This window comes from Chiloscyllium plagiosum, unplaced genomic scaffold (assembly GCF_037043375.1).
Source record: "Chiloscyllium plagiosum isolate Xiang-an unplaced genomic scaffold, Cpla_swu_hap1 HiC_scaffold_17, whole genome shotgun sequence".
Lineage (NCBI taxonomy): Eukaryota > Metazoa > Chordata > Chondrichthyes > Orectolobiformes > Hemiscylliidae > Chiloscyllium > Chiloscyllium plagiosum.
The window spans coordinates 28,461,657-28,469,889 of NW_028270155.1; positions in this window are offsets into that span (position 1 = coordinate 28,461,657).

Sequence of the window (8,233 nt, forward strand, 5' to 3'; positions counted from 1 at the left end):
GTAAATATAGTCTGAGCATTTTTATTTGCTGAGGTGTGTGGAATCATTTCAGTCTGTTTAATTTTTGTAGAGAATACGTGGAAGGTTTTGATAAAGGCATAAGTGCATTAAAGGGGTTCTTCTTTAAATTTGCTTTCTTTTTAGATTTGAAAAACTGTCTCTGTAGAGCAAACAAAAGAAAATGTAGTCTCTTTCAAGGGGAGTGCCTCCTTGAACAGATATGGAAGCGCATAGAAAAATTACGTAACTAGGTCTCCTGAGCATTTTGTGAATATATATACTGATGTTATTACATTACAATAGAATTCTTTGGAGGTTTTATATTTTACCACTTAATTGTCATGGGAAAAGTAGTCATAAAAGTATTATGTATACATAAAAGACTAATTTTAACAAAAATGTCAAACCCATTGCTTCTAGTTTTCTGCTTTACCAGAGGAATTCTCTCTTGTGCCCTCCAGGATTCTATTGCAACAGATGCTTTGACAATACTAAATAGCAAGTCACAACAACTCATTATTGATTTCCCCAAACAGGTCCATAAACAATTGGTACCTGAATTACAAAGTACTATCTCCAAGACACAGGGAAGAACGTTCTCTCATTGAAGCTAATAAAAATATTAAAGTGGAGTCTTACGATGGTCTGTTTAAAGTGGTTATATCTGCCATATGTGAAGCAGCACCCAATTGTTTCCAACAGGAAAAACAAGTCATCATATGAACTCTTCCATAGTCGAATCACAATGTAGTGATAAAAATTTAGCAAAACATTTATAAAGGAACATTTGATTTTGTTAGTATACCAAGAACTGAAGATGTTTTGCAATAATTGGCATTAAAACAGTGAATCAAAGAAATGTCACACTATTAACATGTGATCCATCTCTCTGAAATGATGCATGGCAATTTCAATTTTCATTCTCTTTCCAATGTCGGCTATATCCTTTAATCATTAAATTCAACTTTTATCCTAACCAAAGATTGTTAACCCTTCCATTGAATTGTATCAAAATATTTTGTACTGGTAAGTATTGCCTCTTGTGGCATGGAAAGAGTTACAGTCTATCAAAATTAACCTCTGATAGAATAAGCATCATTATAACAAGTAGCTGCTTACAGCAAACACATTACCAGGCCTCACAGCTCCATGTTTGAGGAATATTAGCCATCAGCATCACAAATAATTTTTTCTGTAATCTCTGGGCACTTGCAAAAAGTGCCTGATACAATCAAAACTTCAGAGCTTAGGTTCATGAATGTGGGAAACAGCTTCGACACTTCATTTTATTCACCAGCCTGTGGTCAATCAACATAGTCAGAGAAAACCTGAAGCCTGTTTTTTAACTATAAGCAGATTTCCATCAAATAATAATATTGTTGTTTGAAGTTATGTGATCAAAGATGATTATAAATTGAAGTGGTGAAACATACAATTAAATAAAATATGATGGCAAAGAATCAAAAAGCTAAATTAATCTAAAACTTTCTAGCTGAATATTAATGTTAACTAATCATTCACTGGTAGGTTTTAGTGTGAGGTTTTCAGTTTAACACATAATTCAGCGATATTTCTGCACTTTTCTTCTGTGTAGATGTTTTGCAATCATTGGCTGATTAAAAATGATGTAGCATGGATTATTTCAGCCTCAAACCACCATTAGTAGATCTTCTCGCATCCTTTCTGTAGCTACAAATCTGCCAGTCACAGTGATGGATGTGATATGAAAATAAATCCAGTGGTTGATGATTTAGGGGAAGAATCGCCTTTTTTTTGTTGGGGAATATGTGAATGTGTGTAATCAGCAGCCAGCTGCCCCATTGCAGATCATTTATCCAATATCTGCATCGGAGGATGACAACATGATGAATGGCAAACAAATGCATCTTTTATTGCCTGTACTTTTCGGCAGATTCCTGGACAGCTGGATACAGGAATTCATAAAATTTGTTCTGCTTCTTCTTTTCTTGTGTAATAGGATCTGCAGAAATAATTCAAAGGCTGAAAGGTAATTTACTAGTCTTTCACAATGAATCCAAGGTGCCCTCGAGATGAACTAATCATACTTAAAAGATTATATCTGTTTCTAACACACAATTTTTTGCAAATGTTTCAAATTTTGGTTAACAAATATCAATGGTCTTGACCATATAGCTCTGTTAAATTTTGGATTCAGATTATATAAGGAAAAGGGTTGAAACATCGAAGATTACAGTAGAATCTTAAATCATTAACATTCTTCAGCATAAACTTGATCTGCAGTTAAACTATAAGGAACTATGTATACACATGATAGAACTGCAAGGCAGGAACATGACTAAACAATTCACATACAATCAAAACAGAAAATATTAGAATGAGCACTATATACAATATAAAGCGTCTGATTGTATCACAGACTTTAATTCCCAAGTACTTTTCAATTTTTATAATTAATTGTAATTGTAAACTAATAGCGATTTACTATCAGTGAGATTTGTCACAAATTGGCATGGAGCAATTTCAGTCAGTACACATTCTGGGATGGTATTCTACCAACTAACCTGTGTGGTACCTCATACTTAGCTCTGTTGTCAAAGGATAGTGCTTGAAGAAAACTACAAATTGAAGATTAATTTGATCACATCTGCTCAGTCACCATGGATATTTCAATTCAATAAAAATAGCCATCACCCCAACTTCTTGCCCCCTCTTCAATTAAAAGTCTTATCCAATTCTTGATTACTACAAGGGTCACATCCATTCTCCACAGCTACAATTTATCCAGATTGTCACTGTGCTTAACAACAGTTAAATCATTTATTTATTTCCAGGCCAAATTGTGTGGATCTGTGCTCCCAGAAATTTTATTCTCAGGTGCTCAAACTTCACATTTAAATTACCTTTGTGCTTCAACGCACTAAAGCTCAGTCAACTTCCCCACCATATATCCAGGTATGCATTGACCACTCCTCCAACATTACGATACATTTTTCTTGCCTGAATCCTGTACTCCAACCTCAGTGATTTCCCCATCTTCTGCATCTCTCTATGTCAATATGTCTGCTTTGTCACCCAATTTCCTACTCACAAAATCCTCCTTAAGATTCTTCTCTTCAACTGTGCTTTCATTATCTTGAAGCGCCTTCTTTTCTTTTTATTGTTCTTTGTTTATCTTTGGGTAAATTCCTTGTTGATTCCATTGTTGTTGAATGAGATATACAGCTGAGTCCCCATGCATGATCGCATTAGATAAGGTTCTTATGGATCACACTCAGATGTCGATTTCTCAGCAGCCAAATTACTAAATTAGAATCACATATAAAACATGTGTTATGTATTTAGAACCTTCTAGGCCAAAGATGGACTTATTCAAAACTCCTGCGTCAGAATGGGTCTGATTCCACTTTCATGTTACATGACTATTTTTTTTTCCACTGCAGGGGTTTAGTATCAACATTAAGCATAACTGATACCAAATCTGTAGTAAAAATGTACCACCTACAAGCCTCTATCCTCATTCAGAATAATGGTATGCTCCCAATACTTTCATTTACAGAACTCAGAGAAAAACCCAAACTGAAGCAAAGGAGTGAACAATTCTTACTTCTTAGAACTAGAGCAGAATTATGTACATAATGTAAATCTATCACATTAAAATCCTACATACTTAGAGATACCTGATGCTAACGGGCAGGAACTTCTCTCTGTGGTATTTAAAATGGTTAATGAGAGTTCTAAGTAACACAAATTCATTTGTATCAGCCCCTACAATTTCTTTTAAAATCTCACTTCCTATTGTTGCAGAGAACAGATAATAGAAGAAAGATGGAAATACACAATTATCCTGTAGGTCCCATAAGACAGTCACTCAACCAATATTTTCAGTGAGTGTAGAATAGCATCTGTGTGCCGCTGCCTGACTATCCTCTTTTGTGTGGCACTTTGAATTTAAAGCATGAGTAATCAATTAATGAGGGAAAGAAACAATTGGGCCAAATCTTCACTGTCCTTGAATGATGTGAGCAATAACATGTCAAATGGCAAAATTTGGAAAGAACAAAACAAAATGCGATTTTCAGACTCAAGGAAAAAGAAGTTCCAATTTTCCACCTAAAGTTTGAACGATTTCTCTTCTGGGCCTCCACCATGACCAGCTTTGCCAAACATCTCAGGATGATGACCACCTGTGTACTTCATCCATGGAGGTTGGTATCAGACTTTTACCAATCTCAGCATCATCAAGGCACATCTCAGATTACCACTTCAGTACTACACTTTGGAGTTCATTGGCAACTTACATTGCAATGCTGCAGCCAGGCCACTTTGTAGAGACAGACACCCATCTCATGGATCAAAGCAATGTGCACTTCAGGGCTCTGAGCTTGCTTTCTTAGTGTTCACTCACTTCGCACTTCTTGGATGCTCACGGCATCTCGTCCTTGCCTTGCTCTGCATTATTGTATATTGTTGCCTTACTTAGGACTCACAGCCTTCCAGTACTTCTGTATTACCTTGACTCTTAGTGCTGTCACAAAATGAGGCAACCTGTCATGATGTCCAGCATTGATCAGCCCAGGGGCTGAACATGTCGCCCTACAGCACCATGCTACGTCAATGTCACACCTGCACCATGTGCCACAGCTAAAATGGCAAACACACTGTAAGTGCTCCAACCCAATAGCCAACTCTGAAAGTGTAAGATGAATAATCCTCAGTTAAGTCAAGGGGAAACTATTGTCACCACCACAGTCAGTCAAGGCTATTATTAAATCTCAGTTCAACAGCCTGGAAACATTCATGGGTAATTGGGCTGTTCAGGGTCCAGATGTTTCTGTACCATTACAGTCCAGGGAATAGGCCACAGTCAGTTCTGTAGGCCCAGAACAAGCATTCTATGGAGTAGCGGTAAGTCTGTCAGGGAGCTGCAAATAGATCAGTCAAAGGTATTGTCATTTTTTAGTCAGTGCAGTCTTTCTAAGTCGGTTGTGGTCAATAGTCAGTACTGCAGCTCTGTATACTGAAAACCACAAAGGGTATTAGGGGTCACTAATGTGGTCGGACTTCTGAGGAAGTCAATTAAAGGTCTTGGAGGCAAATGCTGGGATGCAAAGGGAAGAATAATTGTGAAGGGGATCAGCTTAACCTAAAAGGGTGGGAGGCCAATGGTATGAGAAGGCAAGAGGTATTGCAGGAGAGAGGATCATCAATGGTCACAACCACCCTAGTTTCCATGGAGGCAAGTGCACAACTATGTTTGGCGTGACTAAGGTGTATGCTTAGGCTCAGGGATAGGAACATAAACAGTTAAATAAAAGAATTGGGCAGGAACATGCGAAAGTGCAAAGCTGATGGGGTTGATAGGCTGTGTAAAACAGAAAGGAACATAAAGGCTTGAGGGTGGCTCACCAGGGTGAGCCTGCAACTCACTTTGTAAGGTGCGACATGTGTTGCTTTCAGTCTCCTCCAAATCACAAGTGCTAAATGAAAAATAACTGTCATCACACTCAGGGGAGTCTGAGTTCTTTTCACGCTGGAGGAGCAAGTACAACTCGTGAACAATGTGAGTGTCTTCAAGGGGCAACAGCATTAAACTGATACATGATAGGTTCAAAACATCTTTATCACATGTTTCTGATTGTGAACCCCATGCATGACCAACTGTCTCACTGAAAATGCTGGTTGAAAGCAATCTTGACCATATCATTTAACAGTACAAATGAATCCTAGTAATGGCTGTGAATCATAAATAATATCAAGCAAGCTGTAAATATTCATCTTACTTCCTCAATTTGCATCACCTTTCATGGTTTCAGAGTCTGGATGAGGCACAGGATTCACTTCACACCCTGAAATATAAAATATCTGCAGCATTGTCTTATATTAAATGTTGCATTTCTTGGATATGTCATGAACCCACCTGATGTTCTACTGGAAATATTCGATTCCAGACTTAAGTCTGGCTTGATAGATCATACTTATTTTTGGCTTTAATGAGGTCATCTCTTACTGAAACATAGGCAATGTTGCAGATTTTGTTTAAACAACGGAACAGATGAAATGAAGATAAAATAGAATGAACCAAATTATTTACACATGACACATATTTAAAGATTTCAAAATTCACAGTAAAAGTATAATCTCATTAATCCCAAATGCACCCCTTTACAGTTGTCATGCTAATGAGAATTCCCTTCTCTATCATCCTTAAAGAACTTAATTTACCTGTGGCTCAGCTCCTGGTTTTGAGAATTGATAGCCTCTCCTTGGAGTCTTCATACAACTGAACATAACTTTCTCAGCTTCAAAAACTCCCTTCAGGGTTTTAATCAAACACTTCTGGTCTGGAACTTTAAAAAATTCATTGCACTAAAGGTAATATACTTTTAACTAACTCCCCTTTTTTAGCCAAGACCTGTAGAACTGCCAAACTGAAACTAAATAAACTTTTATCCCCCACACTTTGGATGTTTCCCCTAAGTAAAATAAATAAAAATCCTTGACCTTGTAAACAAAAGCCTAGTGCACAACTGTTTAACTTGTTTTCTCATGAAATTCTCCAAATGTAAACAAAAACCATTACTCTCCAGGAAGTCTATCTTAAGATAACTCATCATGGTTAAGGAAATACTTACAAATTAATCATTACACCCCTCAGACACAGCCACTACTTCAAATTCAAAAATCCACAGGAACAGAAACATAGAAGCCCAGGAACAGCATCAGCCTCCTGAAGATGTGTTGCAGTGTCATCATGTGGAATTTGTAGCCAAAGGTGTCTCACGATGCAGCGAAAATGAGGGAGCCCAATAGTTGCACATGAACCAGGGAATGCTGTCCAGAGGTGTGAGGAGCGGTGGCAGTATACCTTAAAAAGAAGTACTGGTCTGATCTCCATGTCATGATGTCCAGTGGATCTGCAATGTGTGTTCCACTGGTCAAATGAGGGCCATAAGATTTGTCCTCCACATCAGGTTCCCGTGAAAGCCATGCCTGAGGCTTTGTTGTCTTATCCTTTAAAATAATGGAACACTATACTGTGAATGGCAGTTCCTGGCTTACAGCATTTCACCTGGTGCACAGCGAGGAATCAAATCTGGTGTCAGCAGCATCCCAGAAGATCCCAGCAATGGTGAGTATTTTTGCTGCTGCTGAACTCAAGTTAGCAGTTAATATTGTATATTTTATATGTTTTGATAGTTATTTCATTAACACATTATCACTGCAGCAGTTGACCCAAGGGATTGAGCTGATTGGAAATGGTAGAAGGGAAATGAAAAACTTCAAGAAAATGTGATCTTATGTGCCAAAGTAGCTACAATCAATGTGCTACAAAGTGAATGTCTGCTCATGGATTGAATATTGTAGTTTGCCAAGAGAGGAAAAATACTTTTATTGGTCCTGAACTCTCACATCCAGGGAGCGTTAAGACCAATGGGTTAACAGAGAATGGTGAATTCAAAAGCAGAGACCACCTCTTTTAGTGGTGGAGTCATGTACCTTGGTTGTCAGCCTCTGGAGGATCATGAACAGAACAGCCTCAGAGACGAGACTTAAACTTTAAGAACACACAAGCTGTTCAAAAGATATGTACAAAACAATGTTGACTCCTTTCGCTTGCAGAGGTCTTTCAGAAACAATGTCAGCAACAGGAATGCCTTCTCTACTCTGTGGATTTAACCTTGACTTCCTGAGCCAAATTTCTGAACACATGAATGATGCTACGGGAAAGATCTGGTTGCCTGCTGATAGCCAATACAAATTTATGAGATCTTGGTGTGCTCTCAATAATCACTGGAATTAACGTCCTGAAACATTTATCTTTGTTGAGTTGCCTCTGGAATATAAGAAGGAATTCTTCATATAAGCACACTTTAACCAAATTTCAGTCTATTCCTGACTTAAGAGAAACATATGTAGATCAGAGAATAAAACTGCATTTCTAAGTAGTTTCAGTAAATAGCACGTTGATGGATGGTTAGACATACAGTATAATCACAAGTGATGTGCGGACAGATCTCTGCTCCAAATTATGATATGTTTAGGACATACAGGAATGCAGCAACTGTATAAAGCAAATTTGATATTAACTGTATAGTGAAACTGCCTGAACCCTGTATTTCGCACAACATGACACCCAATTCTTTCACCTACAGAACTCAAACTGAAATCCAAACTAAAGTCATGGATTAAAAGCTTTTCCTTGTTAATCTTATGTAAATAAGTTTAGCAATCCTAAATGATGGTCCGTAAC